The following is a 24,927-nucleotide window of genomic DNA, read 5'->3' as shown; positions in this document are numbered from 1 at the left end:
TTCAATTTTAATCTCAATCTACTCTCTAACTATTGAATTCATATATGTCATTCCTAAAGATGAATTCAAACACGAGCTGATGAATTTTCAAGAAAAATCATCATCTAAGAAATACAACTAGAAGATGGCCATGCAAGACTTGCTTTAAATCAAGAAACTCACCCAACAATTATGAAAATTTGATATCAACACACTTCTAACATCCTTATAATCCTCTTTTGAAACTTTTTAGCATATCTTGGGCTCAATTTGAAATGAAAAACAAAAGGAAAAATTTTCAACAAAAATTGTCCAAGGGATCCAAGTCTTGGAGCCCGATAGTATATATAAATTCACACTAGAGTTCAACAAGAATCAATGTAACTTCCAAATTCACTGTCAGAGAAGAGTTGAATGCTTAACTCACCTATTTTTAGTCCTTTTTAAGATCTTCACGTGAATTATGATCTAAAATAGGTTTTTTAGGTTCTTTGATGTAGATCTTCTTCAATTTCTTCAACTTAATGAGTTTTTCCGATTGAGTAGAACTTCTTGGTAGATCTTGATGTGAATTTCTTCAATGGTTGCTTTCAAAAATTTATCTAGAGGGTCCGCTCCCAATTTTGCACCCATGATGCACTCACTCAAGTGGAGGAGCTCACCCAAGCTCAAGATATCTAGATATGTGAAAAATGACACCCTAGGTGGGGTATTTATACGTTTCTCATAGAAATCTCAACCAATATTGATGCCAGTGCTGAACATTGGCATAGATCAGGTTCAACACCAGTGCTTAGCACTGGCGCAAATCCCTCCAACATGGATAATCATGTCCGGATCAGATCTAGTTTAAATCCAATTGGATCCACTTCAGTGCTCAAGACTAGCATGGAGCCTCCTAATATGGGTTGGATTTAGATCAGCAGATTTAGTTCAGATTGGGTCCAGACCCAATTGGATTAGCTTCAGTGCTTGGCACTGGAGTGAATCCATTGGATTTGGATCTAAAACAAGTCAAATTTAGTTCTTGAATGAGTCCATAACCAAATAGATAGGTGCCAATGCTTGGCACTAGCTATGATCTAGATATGGATCCAGATCGGATTAGTTCCAATCCCAAATAGATTGGCGAAAGTGCTTGTCAGTCGCTATAATCCATTAGACTTGGATCTAGATCAGATTTATCCAAACCTAAATAGATTGGTGCCAGTTTTTGGCGCTGGCTATGATCCATTGGATCTGGATCATGTCAAAATTTAAGACCCATTTCAACACCCTATAAAATCCTTATAACTTGAGATTTATAAATTCACTTAAAAAATAGTTTGATGTGTTTGAAAGCTAACATCCTCCGCTATAAATTTTATTTTAATCTTGAAACCAAATTCAACAATTTAAATGCCAAAAATTATCTCAAAGTGGGCTCTGCTTTCCAAACAAGTTATTTTCAAGATGCAAAACCTTGTTTTGGCTATAATTCTTCATGCGGACGTCAGATCAAAGTGATTTTTGGCTTGTTGGAAAGCTAGAAACCTATACTTTTGTTAAAAATTGTTTAAATTTAGTTTATGGGTTAAAATATGATAAAAAATGAATTTCCTTTAAAATGACCTAAAAAACACTGAAAACCTTTGAAAATATTCTATGAAATGCATTTATTAAAAGAGAGCATTGAAATATCGTTTCAAAATGTTTGAGTGTGCTTGATATTAACTTGGGAGACTATAAGACTTCCTTCTTTCTACAGAAATACTTTGTATTCTCGATGACTAAGGAAGTATAAGAAGTTCACACCATGAAATTCCAGGAATGTGAACAAATGAATCTCGACTTCTATGGCATGACTATGTGCCGAGGACCAATGATCGAAGTTTGTTTGAAAACTCAAGAGAATTTTGGGTGTCAACAAACTTAAATGAATTAATGAACTATCAATTCAATTTTACAAAAGCATATCTTACAAGAAATCGGAATGGCCCATCAACATCTCATAGGTATAGGCCAAAACATTTCATAAAAAATATACATGCAATCTTACAAGAAAAGCCAATCAAAATCTCACAAAAAGAGTTTTGACAACAATTGGATGAAATAGTGCACAGTAACTTTAAAAAAGACTATATCGAAATCCATCAGAATAGTTGATGGAAACGTCGCTGGAGAAACCTGCCAGAAAAGGCACCACAAGGGCGTAGGGACACCAAACCAACAAAGAGCAATGAGAACTCGTGTGTAGCCAACCAAAAATATAGTTTTGCACAAAAAAGGACTATGCTTAAATTATAAAGACATGAGTTCCTCTAGAGTCTTTAAGAGTTTTACTATCAAATGAGTTACGCTGAAATACTGAATTTTGCTGAAAATTAAACATCAGAGAGTTCTGCTCAATGTTGACCAAAGAAGAATGAGCTTCACAATTTGAATGTATTGGTGAAACTCGTATCCACATAAACGTAGAGTTTCTTTTATTTGTGACACAAAAGTCATTATATATGTATATATATATATATATATATATATATATATATATATATATATATATATATATATATATATATATCAACAGAAGGATGTCATCCTGATGATTCTGAGTTTCACAACTTCATTCCCTAGGTGAATCTCAGTTACGCTTTCATTCTGTAGTTTTGTAAGAAAATTTTAGGGGTGAAAGCTGTTTTTTTTTACGTTCTAGCATAAGGGTAAAATCATCATAAACACCCCTATATTTAGCAAAAATCAATCAGGCGGGTATTCAAAGAATATTGCAATATCTTGCAGCTATTATGTGAAATGACATTATTCTTATGGGATCATTTTTTGTAAAGCTTATATAATCATATATGGCTCAATTGGATTCAGCGTTGATTCCAAGAAAGATAAAACATTTCATCATACCTAGATCCAATTAGGTACTCCTAATCTGACACATTTATTGTGTGTTACAAGGTTTGCAGTAAAATGGATTTGGAGTTGGATTCAAATTTAAACTTAAATAACTAAAAGCTGATCCCAACCTAATTTGTATAATCAAATCCGGAAGGCTTGACCGAATCTGACTAAAAGGGCTCAGCTCAGTTGGGTGTCTAACCTAAACCACAATATTGACCATTTTCCAATCTAATCAGCTCCTTCTACGATTTATTGAAAAACAGCCCGAATCAGTTCGCTTTTTTCTTTTTTAATAGTTTGTGATAATTATTGTACTTGTTTGCAATGATATTTTTTAAGTATTAAATGTGTATTTGAGATTTTGATTCAGCCTCTAAGGCATCATTTACTTCATTTCTATATTTTCTTTTTTCTAGACAAAATTTTCTGATTTTTAATAGTTTTTATTGTTTTTTATTTTTTTAATCATTTTTTTTAATAAACCAATTCAAATGATTTGATCCGATCCGAGTCAGGCTCTGTATCATTTTGAAAAATGACTCAATTCATAAACCGATTCCAACAAAATTGCTATTAACATCTTTAACATTAAGAGTAGAGATTTTATTTCTTTTTAGATAGGCTATGACACAATGACACGCCATTTAGGGGTTGTGTCATAGGTGATGGACATGCTATGACATGCCGGACACGACTATAACAGTTATAAATACCAAGTTAATATTTTAAAATATTATTTTATATCTTTTAATAACATTTCAATAAAAAATCATATATTAAAACATCAAAAGAACGGTTTTTATTAATTAAAATATTCTGAAAAAGCGTGTCTCCATATCTTATTTTTGAAAAAAAAAATCGAACATGCATCTTTGTGACACTGTAGATAGGCAAGCTGAGGTTCTCTCTCTCTCTCAACGATGAATGACAAGAATGTTTTGCTTAGCAGGAAATGGGTTTTGAATCATGAAATTATGACATGCAAGCAAGGGCTTCCATAATCAGTGAGTACCAAAATTTCATTATGCAACAAATGTATTTTTGCATCGGAAAAACATGATCTAATCCATAGCAAATAAACACAATTATACAGTAATAGAGTCGATACAGTATCTATGATTTCCAGATCAACATTTCCCTACCTTTAATAGTGCCAAATAGTTATGTATAATAAAAAAATGCAAAAAATGCTTTATGGCGTTAATATCAAGCTCAATCGTAATATTTTCAAATTAGTTGATACTAAGAAGATATCATCTTTTTTGGATATAATATTTGCCCCTGAAAATATCGCACAATATAGGTGACTACAGTTATGGTCCACCCAATGATCAGATGACTGTCACCCAGCTCAGGGTTGCACCAACTTGGACACACATTCAACGATGGCCTTCGTCGTTCTTCACGATATCCAATCGGTTTCCTCCCAATGCCCACATTGCATTTGACACCAACTTGGCCACACATTAAGGCCCACTACTTGTTCGTCGAAATGCCTCAACGAGAAGCGGCATCTCATTATGGCCCCAACTGGGTAAGTCATCAAAGGTCACTAAGGTTTTGTTTATTACAATGTGTGCAAAGTGTTTGTTGGAATGCCTAAAAGAAGTTTTTGTAACACTGAATGTGGTCATATCTATCTATTCTCCATATCAAGAGGAGTCACTCAGGAGATCTTCTCACAGACATTCATGTTCATGTTATCAGGACTAGCTTAGATTATGAGGTAACTGGTAGTCCGTTGATTAGCATAGCATGGAATGATCTATGATGTAATTAAAGGCATTGTCAAAATTCATGACTGGGAATGTTATTTAAGGAATTCACGTCTGATCCAAACTCAGGTCATGGTGATCCGGATCCAACTCACAATGGTTCAAATGTAGAGGTGCCAAGGAGATAAACATCACATCAAGGAAAGAGGCTGGCAGATTTATGAAGGATCTGTATGATGTGTCATTAGATAAAGTTCTCCTGTTATTCATCCTACATCTAAGGAGTCAGTCAAGGGGAACAATAAGGATGTGATCCCATGTATAGATTCTTTATATAAAGGGAACCTCACCTCTCATCCAGGATAACAAGAAAGAGTGAGGAAATCTTTCACCGTGGATGTAGGTCTCTCCTAGACCAAACCACATTATTTGTGCACTTATTCTTTGGGTGTGTGTGTTTCTTTTTGCTCCTTGCAATCGTTTATGGTATCAAAGAGCAGCAACTGATCTCACGATCATGGAGAAATCATCAAAGCAGTCATCACCATCAGGCTCGAATCTCTTATTACCTGTTTTGCCAGCCCCTATTTAATCTCCAACATTTTCTCTTGGTCAAGTTGTCCGGAGACAACTTCTTGTTATGGGAGTCCGAGTTTACTCTCCTACTTTCATATGATCTTATGGGGTTCGTGGATGGCTCAACACCGTGCCTAGAAAAATTCATATCTGTAGCAGGGAAGGAAAAGGTGATCAACCCTGCGTATGTTCAATGGTACTGACAGCACCAGCTGTTAGTAAGCTGGTTGCTGTCCTCACTTTCCAACACTATTCACAGCCAAGTGGTGGAAATGGAATGACATCTTATGAGGTGGACTTCCCTCAAAAGGATGTATGTTGCGTCTTCAAGGTCACGGGTTCAGCAGCTACGGTCTCAATTGCAAACCTTAAAGAAAGGGTTGGACTCGATATCTATATATTTTCACAAGGCCAAAAGCTATCGCACATCAGCTTGCGATGGCTTCAAAACCTATCCTTGATTATGGTCTTGTGTCTTGTATCCTTGCTGGACTTCCATCAAATGACTATGGAGCCTTTCGAGTATGGTTGATTACTAGGGAAAAACCCATTGAACTAGATGAGTTGTTGTGACTTCTGTTGGTCCAAGAAGATCAAGTTGGTGGTGAAGGAGAAGAGACTGATCCCTTGAATGCGTCTGCCAACTTAACCAAAAGGTAGTCAAATAGAGGCCGAAATTATTATAACAGAAATTCATGGGGTGGCTATAGGAACCGAACCAAATATATATTCAGGAGGCCGAAATAAAAAATTTAATAACCGTGGTGGAGGTCCGCAAAAGCATAATGGGTATAGAAATCGATACCAAGGTCAGTCATCTAGTGGTCAAGATAACCATGTCATCTGTCAAGCATGTGGACAGCAGGGACAGTGCTCTTCAGTGCCGTGTGTATCGTTTTCAGAAAGAGAATACAGCAGCAGAAGTTCATTTTGCTACTCCAGCTTAACTTGATGAAGGAGGATGGTATGCAGACTCCAAAGCCACATATCATGTGACATCAGATTTGAGGAATTTGTCTTTGCAATCTGAGTACCAGGGCCATGACCAAGTGAAAGTGGGAAACAAATCAGGTTTGGTTATTCAACATATTGGTAACTCCTCTTTCAATTCATCTAAGTTCAATCTTGCATGTTCCTGAGATAACACGAAATCTATTGTCAGTGCATCGGTTTTAAAGTGATAATGCTGTATTCTTCTAATTTCACCACTCTCATTGCTATGTAAAGGACCGTGAGATGGGGACAGCCATGTTGTAGAGTACAAGCAAAGGAGGTCTCTCTCTCTCTCTCTCTCTCTCTCTCTCTCTATATATATATATATATATATATATATATATATATATATATATACAACAACAACAACACCTACGCCTTCATCCCAAAACAATTGGGGTCGGCGATATGAACCAACAAAGAAAATCATTCTGGGTCTTCCACATGAATCCTTCTCCTCTATTCATTTCTATCCAATGCCATGTCCTCGGTGAGGTTCAAAGCATTCATATCCTTTTCTATCACCTCCATCCATGTCTTCCTAGGCCTACCCCGACCTCTTTTAACTAATATATTTTCCCATTTCTTTATCCTTCTAACTGGAGCATCATTAGGCCTTCGTCGAATATGTCCAAACCACCGTAAATGATTCTCTCTTATCTTATTTTCAATGGGTGCAACGCCTACCTTCTTACGTATCTCCTCATTTCGAATCTTATCTTTTATTATATTTTCACACATCCATCTCAGCATACGCATCTCAGCTACACTCATTTTTTGAATATGATGTCTCTTGGCAGCCCAACATTCCGTACTATTTGGTAAAGCGGGTTTAATAGTCGTCCTATAAAACTTTTCCTTCAACCGCAATGGCATTCTACGATCGCACAACACTCTAGTTGCACTCTTCCATTTCATCCACCCAACCTTTATCCTATGATTTACATCTTCATCAATTTCTTTATACTTTTGAATGATAGATCCCAAATATTTGAAAGAATCATCCACCGATATTTCTTGCTCACCAAGCTTCACTACACTCCCATCACTAATTCGTTGCTTACTAAATTGACATTTCATGTATTTTGTCTTACTCTTACTCAACTTAAAACCTCTTGCTTTCAATGTATGTCTCCATAATTCTAACTTAGCATTAACCCCAGCTCTAGACTCATCAATCAAAACAATATCATCAGCAAACAACATACACCACGGCACATTTTCTTGAATTGATCTCGTAAGCTCATCCATCACTATAGCAAATAGGAAAGGGCTTAAAGCAGATCCTTGATATAACCCAACCGTTATAGAAAAATTGCTTGTCACCCCTCTACAAGTGCGGACATTGGTTACTACTCCTTCATACATATCTTTAATTATACTAATGTACTTTAGAGAAACACATTTCTTCATCATTGTCCACCAGAGAACGTCCCTAGGTACTCTATTGTAAGCCTTCTTTAAATCTATAAAAACCATATGCAAATCTTTGTTCCTCTCTCTATTTCTCTCAATAAGTTGTTTAAGAAGATGTATAGCTTCCATAGTTGATCTTCCAGGCATAAAACCAAATTGATTCTCCGATATCATGACAACCTTCCACAACCTAGACTCAATCACCCTCTCCCAAAGTTTCATAGTATAACTCATGAGTTTTATACCACGATAGTTTGTGCAATCTTGTATATCACCCTTATTCTTATATAGAGGCACCAAAGTACTCTTCCTCCACTCATTAGGCATCTTATTTGTCGGCCAAATCTTGTTAAAAAAATTTGTCAACCATTCTAAACATTTATCTCCCAAGCATTTCCAAGCCTCGATAGGTATACCATCTGGGCCAACTGCCCTTCTTGATTTCATTTTCTTCAAAGCCTCTGCAATTTCTTTCTTTTGAATCTTGCGCATGAAGTCACGATTCATCTCATGAAAATGAATGGAAAAGTCTCTAAGATCCTGAGCATGACTTTCATTAAATAACTTATCAAAATAATCTTTCCATCTCTCCGTAATCTCCTTATCTTTAACTAAAACCCTTTGTGTTTTATCTTTGATACATCTAACCATACCCAGATCACTCGATTTTCTATCTCTCATCTTTGCAAGCCTATAAATATCCTTCTCGCCCTCTTTGGTATCCAACTTGTCATAAACCTCCTTATATACCTTATCCCTCGCATTTCGAACTACTTTTTTAGCTTCCTTCTTTGCTATCATATACTTGTCCAAATTCTCATTATCACGACTCTTAGATTTCTATAACACTCTCTTTTAACCTTAATAGCTAATTTGACATACTCATTCCACCATGATGTATCCTTACCTAGCGGTGCACCGCCTTTAGACTCACCCAATACCTCCTTAGCCACCTTTCTCATGCCACCCGCTATCTTATTCCACATTGATTCTGAATCCTCCTCGAGACACCAATCAGCTTCCTTAACTACCTGCTCTACAAACATTCCTTGTTTAGCTCCTTTTAGTGCCCACCACTTAATTCTAGGATCTATCCTATGTCTATCCCTTTTGCGGCATTGTCTAATTCTAAAATCTAAAATTAAGACTCTATGTTGTGTAGCTACACTTTCTCCCGGTATAACCTTACAATCGATGCAACAACCCCTATCTCTCTTTCTAAATAGGAAAAATCTATCTGACTCGTATTAACCCCACTTTTAAATGTTACTAGGTGAGACTCTCTATTCCTAAACCAAGTGTTTGCTAAGATCATATCATAGGACAAACTATTTTAAATATATCATGGATAGTAACACATGTGAACCATTTTACGTAAAGACAACATCTATATGCATGTATGCAAATTATCATATGGGAAACTAGCAATGATAAGTATACATGTGGATATTAAACTAACATACATGTGAGTTGTTATACATGAAAATATCATGATAAATGCATAAAAGTAGGCATACATACTTATTTAGAACATGAAAAATACTCATAAGTATATTTTAATGTTAAAAAACCTACATAGAGAGGTGTACAAATTTTCTACTTTAAAATCCATGAAATCCTACGAGTAGTAGTGCCTCAAACTTTATGTAATACGTGGTTCTAACAACAAAGGTGGCTTGATTTGTGATGGCAACAATAGGGGATGTGACTCCATGGTTGGAGGGTCATCCCCATGCAAAAATAGAGAGTAAGGAGGGTCAACTCAATCGGTAGAAAGAGTTAGACTCATTCTGTTGGAAAAATGGAAAGAGAGAGCATGAAGGGTCAACTCAATCTTGAAGGGAGAGCCAACACAATTGGCAGGTGGGAGGGTGTCCACCCTGAGCTATCGCTGACGGTGGTTGATGGTTGTTGATGTCTGTGGTGGCCTCGGTCATCGAAGAAAGAGAAGAGAGGGAGGTAACGTCTGTTCACTTGACAACCAGGTGAGGTTGGCCACCCTGAGAGAGAGAGAGAGAGAGAGGCAAAAGTAAAGGGGAGGGGTATTTATAAGGTTAGGAGGGTGGATTTTTTGGGAGGAATAATGAAATGTAAAAAGAGAGGGAAAATGTTTTGGAAAAATTCAATTATTTGAATTTCTTGAAATTTGAGAGGGAAATGGGGTTATGCCTGGGTTTGGTTTTTTATTTGGTGAGACTCTATTTGAGTTTCATCAAATCCAACCCGTTGTCATTAATATATATATATATATATATATATATATATATATATATATATATATATATATATATATATATATATATATATATATATATTTTTTTTTTTTTTTTTCATATATTCCAATTGGGTCCCGAATAGACCCAAATTATTTTTACCTTATTGAGATCAATTTGGGTTCCAAATAGCCAAATAGATCCAAATCCTTATTTAAATTTAGTAGGATCCATTTGGGTCTCAAATAGATCTAATTCTCTATTTAATGTTAGTGAGATCCATTTGGGTCTCCAATAGATCCAAATCATCATGCAGCATTAGTGAGATCCATTTGGGTCTCGAATAGATCCATTATCAATCAATATAGTGAGATTTGTTTGGTTTTTTAGTGGATCCAACTCTTTAGTGAGACCCATTTGGGTCTCAAGTGGATCTAGAACCCCACCATATCCTGTTTAAACCTCAATATGGGTCTAAACCCTAACCCACATTCTTTTGGTTTGATCCAAATGTGCTTAATCAGATAGTTCATACTCATATTTTTTTTGTAGGTTGGTCATCTTGGATCAAATACCTCCTATTGAACCTCATAAGTTCCTAATTAAAATTTGATCATGAGTTGTTAAATTCTCAAAATTCATTAGTGTGGACTATAATTCAAATGGGTAAAATTCTTTATATTTCATTATAATATTCTACCAAATTTTTGGATATTACAGTGTGTCTTAATGATGTAGTTTATATAAAGAGGCATTACACATGAGCGTAGGGTGTGTCATTTGTGTGTTCTTTGCTTCATGTTATTTTCTTGTTTTCTCCTTCGATAATGCAATGAGGTATTTTTAGTATTTCTTTTTGTGTGTATGTGTGTGGTAGAGCTCATGTTCCTCTTATTCTTCCAACATTTTTGGTACCGAAGCTCAGATAAGGTGAATCTGGGTGTAGCACTATAGTGATGAATGTCATAGCTGAAGCATAAGATCTTCGAGTGGTGCAGAGAGGTAATCATTTTTTTTGTGGTTTATGATGTCGAATGGTATGAACATATTCAAGCTCTCATAATCTTTGGTTCCTATTTTTAGTTGAGAAAATTATGAATTTTGGAGTATAAAAATTTGAACATTCTTCATCTCACAAGATTTTTAGGATCTAGTGAAGATTGGCTATGTAGGAACAGAGTTCTAAAGTAGAGGAGAAACCAGCAGATGCAAAGGAGATTCAAAAAAGTGGCTTTAAGGCTTTACTTGTGTTGCAACAAGCAGTTACAGATTCTATTTTTTTTCTCAAATTACCAATGCTGCAAAAGCAAAAGAAGCATGAAACATATTAAGGTAAGAATTTCACAGTGACAAGAAGGTAACCATAGTGAAACTCAAAACTTTATGTAGAGAAATTGAAGAATTTTTGTTATTATTAATCAAATGCGATCTTTTGAAGAAAATATTATTGATCAAAAGATTGTCAAAAAAGTTTTGAAGAGTTTACCTTCAATTTTTAATCATATTGTCATTGCTATAGAGAAATCTAACGACTTATCAACTTACTTAATGAACTAATGGGTTTGTTGATGGCTCATGAATTAAAAATGAACAGATCAGTTTATAAGAATATTCAGGATGTATTTCAATCTAAGGTGGAGATTTTTGATAAAAAAATGGCAAAAAAATCTCTGATCACAAGTATGCAGGCTGAGGTAGAGGAGGAGCTAGCTGTCATCATCATGGCTATAGTCGAGGATGAGGAAGATCCTATACCACCCAGTAAAAATCAGAAAGTGGTGAGAAAGAAGATAATAAACAATGCATATTTTTAAAAAAAAAATGGATCATACTACGCCATAATATTGGGATAAAGCAAAGCAAAATTTGTTGAAGAAAAGCAAGAACATAATTTTTTTCTTACTTGCTTAAATCCAAATGAAAGTATTGGTGATGTGTGATTTCTAGATAGTGGATGCAGCCACATGAACAAGCAAAAGGGATTTTTTTGCCATATGGATGAATCGGTGAAATTTTAAGTTAAGCTATGAGATGACAAGCATGTAAAAATTGAAGGCAAAGGTATTGTTACAATTAAGACTAAATCAGGTGGTGAAAAAATTTTTGGTGACGTCTATTATATTCCTGACTTAGCTCATAACTTGCTTAGTGTGGGTCAGTTGATTCAAAAGGTTATTCAATAATATTTCATGATAATATGTGTGAAATTATAAGTAGAAAATCTAATGTTCCACATATTAAGATTCACATGGCTGATAACAAGATATTCTATCTTGATATTTCACATATTGATGAGTGCATTTTTACTGCTAATGTAAAGAATGACTCTTGGTTGTGGTATCTACGTTATAGTCATTTGCACTTCAATGGTTTGACATTGTTAAGTAAAAAATGGATGGCATGTGGTTTGACGTCTATTTTTTTTGTTGATAATGTGTGTGAAGGTTGTGTTTATGGCAAAAGCAATATACACAGTCATTTTCTATTGGAAAAGCTTGGAGATCCAAAAAGCCTCTTGAACTGATTCATGCTTACATATGTGGACTGGTACAAACTCCATCCTTGAACAAAAGTAAATATTTTTTATTATTTACTAATCACTTTTCTTGTATGAGTTGGGTGTTTTTTCTTGTTCAAAACTGAGAGGCATTTAAAAAAATTCAAGAATTTAAAGCCCTTGTTGAAAGAAAAAGTGAGCATGTTATAAAAACTTTGTGTACTGATAGAAGAGAAGAATTTGTATGTAATGAGTGTGGTTCTTTTTGCAAGCAAAATGGTATTCGCAGACAATTGACTGTAAGAAAAACACCAGAACAAAATGATGTTGCCGAGCAAAAAAGTTAAACAATTATAGAAATGGCTCAAAGTATGCTAAGTGTGAAGAGGCTCTCAAATGATTTTTAAGTTGAAGTAGTTGCGACGTTAATTCATCTTCAAAACATATCACCAACTAAGGCAATGCTCAATAAGACCTCGTATGAAGCTTGTTAGAAATGGAAACCTTATGTAAGCTTTTTGAAAATCTTTGGTTTTGTTGCTTATGCTTCGATTCATTCTGATGATTGTGCCAAAATGGATAATAAAAGTAAAAAATATATATTTATTGGGTACAGTGATGAAACAAATGGCTATCGGTTATTTAATCTTACTACTAAGAAGTTGATTATTCAAAGAGATGTCAAGGAGAATCAAGTCGACATTTAGTATTTTTTGGAGGATAAACTTAAGTCGACTCCATTAAATGAGAATATGTCACCCCATGGGTTTTTATCTCTTTCCTTTTTAAGGACATCATCTAGTGACTTGAATGACCCTGACAACAACACTCCTCCAAAGAAGGTATGATCCTTACATGAAATTTATGAATCATGCAATTTTGCTAGCCTACATGTTATGAAGAGACATGTGGAAAAGAATAGTAGGAAGAATCCATGAGAGAAGAGATTGCAACCATTGAGAAGAATAACACATGTGAGCTTGTAGACTTGTCACCAGAAAAAGATGTCATAGTTATGAAATGGGTCTACAAGGTGAAGTGCAACTCTAATAGAAGTGTAAACAAATACAAAACAAGGTTAACTGTAAAGGGGTATGCACAAAAACCTGGTATAGATTCTTTTAAAATTTTCTCTCATATTGCTCAAAATGAATCCATTAAACTTGTATTGGCATTAGCAGCTCAGATGAAATGCCAAGTTTTTCAATTTGATGTCAACTCGACCTTTTAAATAGTTTTTTGGAAGAAGATGTGTATGTTGAGCAACCACGGGGATTTGTTATCGATGAAAAAGAAGAGAAAGTTTACAAGTTAAAGAAAGCACTCTATGATCTTAAACAAGCACCAAGAGCATGGTATGAGAGGCTTGATTCTTATTTTTAACAAAATGATTTTTGTCGAAGGGAAAATGAGCCTACATTATATGTCAAAGTGTAAGGTGATGATGTTATCATTGTTTGTGTTTATGTGGATGATATTACTTATTACTGGTTTCTCAAATCTTCTCATTGAAAATTTCAAAAAAAGTATGATGCAAAACTTTGAAATGATTGATTTGGAGCTCTTGCATTACTTCCTTGGACTTCAAATTCATCAAACAGTTAATGGTAGTTTTGTCTCTCAAGAGAAATATGCACTTGATCTTCTTAAAAGGCATAATATGTCAAATTGCAAGGTGAGTTCTACTCTAATGAACACGAATGATAAGTTGTCATCAAATGATAGAATAACACGTGCAGATCCAAGATTGTTTAGAGGCATTGTTGGTGAGTTAGTGTATTTAACTCTATCTCGTCTAGATATCATGTTTCTTATTAGCTTAGTCTCAAGATGCATGCATGATCCTTCGAAGCATCATCTTGGAACAACCAATTGCATTATTTGCTACGTTCATGCAACTAGCAACTATGGAATCTGGTATAAATCAATTCCTAATTTTAACTTAGTTGGTTTTACTACCAATGATTGAGATGGTTTTGTAGACCACAGGAAAAGCACAAGCGGGTATGTTTTCAATATTGGTCCAGGTGCTATATCATGGAGCTCAAAAAAACAATCTTCCACAGTGTTATCATCATTTGAAGACAAATATATTGTAGCTTCTACAGTAGCTTGTCAAGCTATAAGGATGAGAAGGATTTCAAAAGATGTGCAACGATCTCAAGTTTTTGCAACAAAAAAATATTGTAACAACATGGCTATAATAGCAATGACAAAAAATCTTATTTTTCATGGCAGAACCAAACACATCGAGCTCCGCTATCATTTCATTTCAAATGTTGTTGTTGAAGATATAATTGTGTTAAAACATTGTTCTACACGATCAAGTAGCTTATGGTCTCACCAAAGAACTTTCACATCCAAAGTTCATCAAATTCAGATATTCACTTGGTGTCTCCAATTTTGCATCAAAGGGGAGTGATGAGAGTTAATGTGTTTTCTGTGTAACATATTTTTATGAAGATATATCATGTGAAAATTAGTGGTTATGAGTTGAAAAGTCAAAAAGGGCAAAGGGTTGTGTGTTGGTGCTTTAAAAGGAAAAACGTGTGAGTGTGAAACTGCAACAATAAAAGGATAGTGGCGTGATTGAGTTAGTGGGTTAGTGGAGCAAATATGTGGGTGTGCCTTAATAATGTGTTGCCTATACAAAGAAACCTTAGACACGAGTGTAGGGTGTATCATTTGTGTGTTTTTAGCTTCACGTTATTTTCTTGTTTTTTCCTTTGATAATGCAATGAGGTATTTTTGGTATTTCTTTTTTTGTGTGTGTGGTAGAGATTGTGTTCCTCTCCTTCTTTCAACACTATGATCGTTGTCATGAATCACCATTGTCCAGTGCTGGGATTCTGTTGTCTCCTCTATCACTATTCACTGCCTATCGTGATCTTGTTGTGGTTGTTTGGTTCCTTCTGCTGAAATCGATCGTCACTATCCATTGTTGTTGTCAGTGATCCTAGTGGTGTTCTATGTGGTTGTGGCCAATCATAGAGCTCTGTCTATGTTGTTGACCTCTTGTCCATTTGACCCGTCCCCTCTCAAGTTGGTTCCTTCTTCTTCTCATGTCTAGTGTTACCCACCACCACCACTGGACACTCAGTCCACTAAGGTTGTTTATCATGACCAAGTTAACCCCTGCATGAATATCACTTCCATCCCCCTCAATGGGCGTAATTATTAATCCTGGTCTAAGTCGACCAAACTATTCTCAAGTGGAAAGGGAAAACTTTGCTACTTTATTAGAAAAATATTGGACTACGATCCCACTGATCCCTCCTACGAGGTGTAGGAATCCAATAATCATCTACTAATGGCCTGGCTCCTTAATTCCATGGAACCCAAGATCACAGATAGGTTCCTATTTCTTGAAATTGCAAAAGCTATATGGACCATTGAGTTGTACAGCGAGCAATGCAGCATTGATCGCATGTACCAACTCACCATTGACATCGAGGAACTGAAGAAGCATGATCACCTCTTCAGTGAATACCTCGGCACCCTCAAAGGTATACAGGATGAGTTTGACTCGTACACTCCCACCGTTCATCACCCTGCTATCCTCAAGAAACAAGAGCAGGAGAGGACCTTTCAAATGTTGGCCGACCTAGGACCAAACTATGAGATCCTAACAAGTCATATTCTCATGACCTCCCTGCTGCCCTCTCCCAACTAGTGTGCTCCACTATCATGCAAGATAAAGCTCACCACATGGGCATGAACTCGATTAAGGGTCTTGGGTCTGAACCCACTGAGTGCACAACCTTCGATGTCAATCAAAGAGACCTCAATCTGACTCAATCCCAACCAAGCAAAAACAAGGGGAAGAAACTCTTCAGCAGATATTGCAAGAAGGAAAGCCACACGTGAAAGATGCTGGAAATTGAATGGCAAACTAGGGACTAGCCAAACAGACAAAGAGAAGTGCAAGCCCTCTGCTCAAGTGTCTCATACCTTCAAATCTAATACTCCAATCGCGTTGGAAAAACTTGCTCAAATCCACCAAGTCCAGGTAGGATAGGCGGCACCCCCTTAGACTCATCCACTGCCATGGTCAATTCAGGTAATGTAGGTAAAATTATTTCCTGTTCCCCATTATGAATGGTGCTACTTGGTTTATTGATTCCGGGGCTACCGACAATATGATCGAAACCAGGGGCAGTATGACCAACAATATTAGATCATCCCCCCTCAAGGGACCAGTCACCATTGCCAACAGGTCTCTTGTCCCTGTCAAATGTGTTGTGGAAGCATAGTTCCTTAACTGTAATATTGCTTGTAATGTCTTTTACATGCCCATACTCTCATCGAATATTTTCTTGTTCCACAAGATAACTCAGAACCATAACTGCAATCTTATTTTTTTCCCCAACTAACATGACTTTTCAGGATCGAACAACCAGGAAGACTATTGGTGAAGGTCGCACAGTAAGGGGACTTAACCTGCTTGAAAATGGAGGTGATTCTCTTATGTCATGTCAAATAAAGAAGTGAGATGTGGCATCAAAGACTTGGCCATTTGTCCAATAATAAGTCCATGAAATCCCTTGTGTCCCAACTTGAGTTTGATTGTTCTTCTTGTGATGTTTACTGATATGCTAATCTCACATGAGCTCCTTTTTTGTGCTCTCTCAAAATCATTGATAAGCTTTTTGATCTGGTCCACTCCTATGTTTCGGGCCCAGCTCTAGTGGATGCATATACTAGATTCAAATACTATGCCATATTCATTGATGACCTCTCAAAAATGATGTGGTTCTATTTTATGCACTCTAAGGATGAGGTTCTAACTCACTTCAAAGATTTTTACAAACTTGTTGAGAACCAACTTGAAACCAAAATAAAACTTTTGAGATGGGACAATGGCACTGAGTACACCAACAGGTTGCTTGGTCAATTCACTCGCAGTGAAGGCATCGACCACCAAGCTACCTGTGTGGGTACACCACAATAGAACGGGGTTGCCAAACGGAAAAATTGACACCTTCTCGACAGGGCCGTACCTGTGTTTTATGGGGCCTGAGGCGGAGGGAAAAAATGGGTCCCCTATTAATAGCAGGAGTTCTGGGGTAGGGCCTCGAAATTTTTTGAGCCCCTATTAAAAATGGGCTTCCTAAAAATAGGCCCCCTATTAATAGTAGGAGTTTGGGGGCAGCGCTTCAGAATTTTTTGAGTCCCCTATTAATAGTAGGAGTTCGAGGGCAGCGCCTCCAATTTTTTTGGGGCCCCTAAATTTTTTGTTGTTGTTTTGGTCCCCATTAAAAATGGAATCCCTATTAAAAATGGGCCCCTAAAAATTTTTTTGGTCCAGGGGCCCTGAGGCCCAAGTCTCATTGGCCTCTTGACAGGTCCAGCTCTGCTTCTCGAGGTCACCCATGCCCTCCTATTTCAGATGAATGTTTCTAAGAAGTATCGGAGTGATGCGGTTACTGCTAATGAGAAACTTTCCTATAAATCCTAAAGAGGAGAAAAGTCTAACTCGACTTTCTAAGATTTTTCAGGTGCACGGTAGGGATGGCAGTAGGCCGGGGGGAAATAGGACCCTGCCTCACCTCGCTCTATTTGGATCGAGGATGGAGGACATGAAACGAGGATGAAGGTTAAAATTAAAACCCATGCGAGAATGGAGGCGGAGATAGAGAGCAGGATTTTGAGACGGGGCAGGGGTGAAGACCTTGTCCCCTGCCCCCCCCCCCCCCCCCCCCCTCCGGTCCACTATCATCCCTAGTGCACGGTGTTTATGTAGCAACAATAGTCCCAGAGCCATTATATGTTTGTTCCTGGGGCACTCCTCTATAAAAAAAAAAGGGGTATTAAGTATTACAATGTCGGCTAAAGGAAGCTCTATATCTCTTGAGACATACTTCGAGGAGAGAATTCCTTCTCCAAACCCAATTTTGAAAGATTCAGTGGTCAAGGGGAGGCAGAAAATAACCTTGTTCTCACAAACTTAAGCAACCTTGACAATTTATGCATCTCCCAAACCGAAAATAATGGAATTGGGTCTAATGAGTCTGACAATGCCTGATGAGCCCATAGAAACTCATGCCCCTGTCCTTAAAGACATTACTCTCATATGATCAGAAGACATCGGCCACCTCAGAGACTCCAAGACTTCATTACATATGAAGCCCTGTCTTATCCCATCGAGAATTATGTGGCATATAAACAACTTCTCAAGAGCTTTGTGGCATTTCTCAGTAATATTTTCACATATAAGGAACCGACTACTTTCCTTGAGGCCAATGATCTCTCAGAATGGCGAAAGGCAATGCAAGAAGAGCTCGCTGACATCCTCACTAAGGTAGTTTCAAAAATTGGTTTCTCGAAATTGTTTGCATATGGGACTCAATGAGCATCTTGACCCCAACTTAAAGGGGAGTGTTGGAGATAAGGTGGGTTTGTCCTCATCCGGATCTCTTTCTATCTTCGTGTGGATAGATTCTCCCTTAGTAGTTACACCTTTGTATTTTGGTGTTATCCCCTAAATTTGTGTGGGATTCCCACCGTGGGTCTCTATATATCAAGTTGTCCTGTTGTATTGGTATTATTAGGAATAGTGGAAACCTTTCATCAAGCTGATTCATGGATGTAGGCCTCAATGGCCAAACCACGTAAATCATGTTGCTCTCTCTCTCTCTCTCTCTCTCTCTCTCTCTCTCTCTCTCTCTCTCTAAAGAAGATGACGAGGAAGAGATGATAATCTATGAGAAGCTCAGTCAAGCATTTGTTTTAACATGTGTTAAGAACAGTGTCAATTATGCAGTTTGTACATTGATGAACTCAAGAATATGCAGTGACGACCAACTACATTCTAAATCATATTTCAGCTAACTGAGGGATACAATTATCACATGGACCTCAAAAAAAAAATTTGTTAATGGGGAACATTGGCCGAGAACCGGCCTGCTTAATGGGCCCATTTTCCTACGAGGAAAACCCTGGGTGGGGTCATAGACACCCAAGCCCTTACGAATCCTACCAGTTAAAGGCATCTACACACCCAGTGAAAGTCGAAGGGATGAAGGGGTCAATGAAAAGAAAAGATACACACTAAAACTTTAACGTGGTTCTGTAAACTATCACCTACATCCAGGATACTCCACTCAACAATTCAAATGTGGAGTTTTCCACTATTTAAAGATATTACATTATTATCGACTAATCTTAGTCGGTCCTCTAGATTCTTCTCTTTGTTACATTTGATAACATCATTACATTTGATATTATCTTCCATCTGATTGGCGCCATATTTGGTTCTATCATAACTGACTATTGGAGTTCCAATCTTATCGTGATCCTCATGGTAACCGCCTGGTAGAGTTTCAATTCCAATTCCAATTCCAATTTCAATCTTATCGAGATCCTTATGATAACTGTCTGGTAGAGTGTGTGGTCCATTTTTATCGTGATCTTCATTGTAACTACCAGGTAGAGTCTCATTAGCAAGTTCAAGCTTATTGTGATCATGATCATGATCCCTACTATTAACAATCCCCCTCAAACTGGTCGCGGGCAGAGCGGAGAGACCCAGTTTGACATGAAGATCAAGAAAATGAGTGCACGGTAAGGGCTTAGTAAAAATGTCAATAAGTTGTTTGGACGATGGCACATAACGGGTGATGAGAGTTCCCACAACAACTTTTTCTGAACAAAATGATAGTCTATTTCAACACGTTTTATACGGAAATGGAATGCAGGATTGATAGTAGTCTAGAGTGTCGAAATGTTGTCATAAAAAAGAACAGGGGGTGATGAAGGAAGACTCTCAAGTCGCGTAGTAGAAACGTAAGCCACATAAGTTAAGCAGTGGTGGATGTCATTGAGCGGTATTCAGCTTCTGAGCTGGATCGGGCAACAGTAGGCTGCTTTTTGGCACTCCAGAAAATGCAATTGTTCCCAAGAAACATGCAAAAGCCAGAGGTAAAATGTCGAGTAACAAGACATCCAACCCAATCAGCATTTGAGAAGGCATACAAAGACAAGGATGTATTGGAAAGCAGTCGAATCATGTGATCAATAGTCCTATGAACAAAACAAAGAATATGTTTCACCATCTGAAAGTGAGTATTAGTTGGATTCTGCATGAACTGACTGGTAAAATTAACACTGAATGAAAGATCAGGGCAAGTCATAGTGAGGTATTGTAGACCGCCAACCAGACTCTGATAAAAAGTAAGATTCCGGAAAAAAAGATCACCATCAGTAGTGCTAGTAGCATAGGTCACCATGGGTGTAGAGACGGGCTTGGCACCAACCATTTGAGCCTTATTAAGAAGTTCATAGGCATAGCACTTCTGATTTAGGAATAAGCCCTCGGAGGACCTATGAACTTCAATGCCAAAAAATAATGCAAGAATCTGAGATCTTTCATAGCAAACTCTTTACTGACAGTGTAGATGAATTGTCTAAGAAATTGTGGATTATTACCAGTCAGAATAATATCATCAATATAGAGTAAAACAATAATTATCATAGATCCATTTTTACAGATAAATAAAGATGAATCAACAATGCTAAAGAAGATACTAAGAGAGAAGAAATGTTCCAAACTGATCAAACCACACCCAAGGAGCCTGCTTAAGTCCATATAAGGCTTTCTTTAGTTTGCAAACAAAATATGACCTTTGAGGATCTTCAAATCCTGGAGGTTGTTCAAGGAACATAGTTTCATTTAAATGATCATGTAAGAATTCATTCTTGACATCCAATTGACGAATATCTCAGTTGTAGGCCAAGGCAAGAGAGAGAACAATACATATGGTGGCATGCTTGATTACGAGAGAGAAGGTTTTTAGGAAGTCAATACCCAAGATTTGATCAAATCCCTTAGCAACAAGATGAGCTTTTAGTCATTCAACAGAGCCATCACTTTTGAGTTTGGTTTTATAAACCCATTTACACCGAATGATATGCATGCCAAGCTCCTTGGGAACAAGTTCTCAAGTATCATTAGTATGAAGAGCACGCATTTCTATGTGCATATCATCACGCCACTTCTTGTGGGTAAGAGCAACCTTGAGACTCTTTGGTTCAAGCGACATAGAGAGAGCAATAAAATATTTTGGATTAGGCTTTACTATGTCATCCCGCGTACGAGTGACCATATGATGGATTCGAAAAGAAGAGCTTGCAATGGTGCTATCAACATTGTCTCTAGTAGACTGGCTAATGTTGGCAAGAGAAAGATTACAAGACTCTGAACCTTCAGAGGCTGTATTGACCAAGTCGTTTGGAGTGGGTGGCATCACCGTTTCATAAGAGGACTCACATGTGACGTTTCTTGGATCGTGTGGAGCATTGGACTCAATCGAGTTGAAGTTAGTCTAAGTGGACCATGCTTTTAAACTGGTGAGCTCACTTCTGTGTTGGTTGGTAGAGAAGAGGAGGCCAAGCTTATGGTAAGGAAAGACATTTTCATCAAAGACAACATGTCTTGATGTATAAACACACCTAGTGGGAGGGTAAAGACATTAGTAGCCTTTGTGATAATCACTATAACCTAGAAAGACACATGGTAGCATTTTTGGATCAAATTTATTTGTAGCATAGTCTCGTAGATATGAACAATAGCGACATCCAAAAACTCTCAAATTGGTATAATCCGGTTTTTTTCTAAACACCTTCTTATAAGGAGTTTGCATAAATAAGTTGGGCGTAGGTAACCGGTTTATAATCCAAACTGTCGTTAAGAAAGCTTTCACCCAGAAATGAGTTAGAATTTGAGCATGAAAGAGCATGGTTAACCCTAGTTCGGTGATGGACCGATGCTTTTGTTCAGCCATCCCATTTTGTTCTAGAGTTTTTAGACAACTTTTATAGTGGACAATCCCGTTCATCTTCAAATAAGTCTCGAGTGCAACACTCCTAAATTTGCCCCTTTCATCGGTTTGAAATATCTTTATTTATTTTTCAAACTGAGTTTGAACATATTTATGAAATTCAATAAATTTGTTGCACAACTCAGATTTATATCTTAAAGAGAATATCCAAAAAAAATGAGAATATTCATCATTATATTTGATATTATCTTTATATTCTTAACGTCTACTGGCCTCACACATGTTTCCTAGTTTTATGTGATTGAGATTATTGATAATCTTGGACTCCATCTGATTGGGGTCACATTTGGTTCTATCATAACGGACTATTGGAGTCCCAATCTTATCGTGGTCCTCATGGTGATCGCCTGGTAGAGTTTCAATTTCAAGCTTATCGTGATCCTTATGGTAACCGCCTGATAGAGTCTGAGGTTCATCTTTATCGTGATCTTCATGGTAACCGCCTGCTAGAGTCCCATTAGCACATTCAAGCTTATCGTGATCGCGATCACGATCACGATCCTTACTAACAGTCAACACCTTCACCCCAATTCTGCTGCCACTCAGGTGACCCGAGTGGGTGTTACATGGATCTCAAATTGAATAAATCACTTTGATGTTGGTCAGTGTTCATGTGGAGATTGCAGATGACTGATAATCACATGGAGTAGAGAAACATGAAGTTTATACTGGCTTTGATTCCATGGGAATCATGTTCCAGTCAAATTATACCCTTGTAATCAGATTGATCGGCTATCATTTGCCAGAAGAAACTGAGGATAAGTGCAACAAAGATTGCAAAATTCGGGTTACTTTTCCAGATCAAACCTCTTCTTCGTGGGAGAGAATAATCAAATGATCATGAAACAGTAAATGTGCTTGTTTTGATGGGTGTCTTTAGTGGGGACGAAAATTAGGCATTTGAATCATGAAAATGGCTTCAACCGAGAGGAAGGCTGGTTGAAAGAGATGGCCGAGTAAAAAAAATAAAAGTGAAAGAGGTGTTTTCCAAAGTAAAAGTAAAAATAAAGGAGCTTTTAGACCCAAGGGGTTTGGCGTAAGATAATGGAGCCTAGGATGTTTGACGAACACCTAGGTTCAAATCTCATGGGTGTCACCCTAAGCCGAGGCTTGGCGACTCTTTGGGGTCGAGGGTTGTTTGATGCTGATAGGACAACCAAGGCTGAGCCAAGGGATGGCAATGGGGGTGGGGGACAAGGCCTCTACCCCCGCCCCCATCTCAAAATTCAAACCTTCATCCCTGCCTCCATCCCCGCACGGGGATGGATTTTAACCTCCACCCCGCCTCCATCCCCATGTCATGTCCTCCATCCCCGGTCCAAACAGCAGTGAGGTGGGGTGGGGCGGGGCGGGTGAAAGCGTAAGTCCATCCCCGCCTCTATCCCCATTTCATGCCCTTCATCCCCGATCCAGGCGGGGCGAGTCAGGGGGGGGCCATTTTTCCCGGTCCACTGCCATCCCTAGCTGAGCCAACGCTGCGAGGTATTTGCGCCTGAGATAGTTCTCTTGAGTAAAAATAATAAAAAATAAAGGAACTTTAAGGCCATTAGACAATAGGTCCAAAGACAAATCAAGTAATTTGCAACAGTGAAACAAGAGTGAATCTATTCTTAGGTGCTTTAAGATTCAAGACGAATGTTTTAGCTTTCTTATCTCAAGACTCAGAACGCAAAGTTCACGGAATCTGAGGTGCGCCTTTAGAGGCCGTTGCAAAGTTGAATATGTGTGTCAGCATCATGTCCTTTGTTGATGTCGACAAAACTTATATTACTATGGTAAGTATCAACATCGGTCCCGTAGCTCAGTTGGTTAGAGCGTTGGTCTTATGAGCCGAAGGTCGCGGGTTCGAGCCCCGCCGGGACCACCTTAATGTTTCCAATGGGTAAAATGGAACAGAGGTGCTTCAGAAAGTTGCCAACCAAATTTAAGTCATCGACTTCTTTTTTATGAGGTCAATTTCTTATTTGTTGCACAGTTTGGAAAGAGAAACCCAGGGAACTTTAACTTTTTTTTTAGGGATATTTGACAATAACTAATTGTACCTAAAAAATGCCAACGAAATTTTAAGTCGATGGGTTCTTTTTATTAAAATTTATTATGAGTCAATTTCTTATTTCTTGAAAATTTTCATAAACACAAAAAAAAAATAATATTGGAAGCAAATTATTTGAAAATAAATTAAATAGAACTTAATTTCGAGCTGCAGACGTGGTAATGAGGACATTCAACGGAACAGCCATAAAAGGTTTTACACACACACACATATATATATAGAGAGAGAGAGAGAGGAACTAATGGGTAAGGTGCCTAACACTTTTTGTGCTTACCCTGTGGATAGTTGTTTTTTAAAAATCTGACCCTGCAGATGTGTTCTGTATGATGGTTTTGCTAGAAAATCACACTTGGATCATGTTTTTTTGAAAAAAAAATAACTTTTTAAGCATTGAATATTTTTTAAAATTATAAACCATTTATTTTTTAATCTTATAAAAACCTAACTTGATGTTGAAATCGGAAGATCCAAAAGTAGATTCTCATAAAATCAAACATGTAGATAACATCTAGTATGGTCAGATTTTAGACAAAATTCAAACAATCTTTCCAAAGCTGTGATCGGTAGGTACAAAAAAAGAGTTAAGCACCTACCTATTACTATATATATATATATAGGCAACCAACAAATCAATGTTTTAACTCTTCAAAAGTAAATTCTTACTCAAAAAAAATGTAAAGAAAAAAACAAAATGAAACTTAAGAATAATCATATCATATTATGACATGTTTATTTTAGAGAGCAAACTGTGAAAACT

The 24,927-nt window shown here is 37.3% G+C and overlaps 1 non-coding gene across 1 annotated transcript; it reads left to right on the top strand.

Annotated features, from left to right (window-relative positions):
- The first annotated feature begins 23,907 nt into the window (after positions 1 to 23,907).
- On the top strand, positions 23,908 to 23,981 carry TRNAI-UAU (transfer RNA isoleucine (anticodon UAU)). Its single transcript has one exon. It is a non-coding gene; the product is annotated as a tRNA-Ile (tRNA).
- Positions 23,982 to 24,927: the final 946 nt, after the last annotated feature.

Source organism: Nuphar pumila, chromosome 4 (genome assembly GCF_984573655.1).
Source record: "Nuphar pumila chromosome 4, dmNupPumi1.hap1.1, whole genome shotgun sequence".
In the NCBI taxonomy this organism is placed as follows: Eukaryota; Viridiplantae; Streptophyta; class Magnoliopsida; order Nymphaeales; family Nymphaeaceae; genus Nuphar; species Nuphar pumila.
Note: the sequence above shows the minus strand (reverse complement) of the source record. Positions and strands in the feature narration are given on the sequence as shown.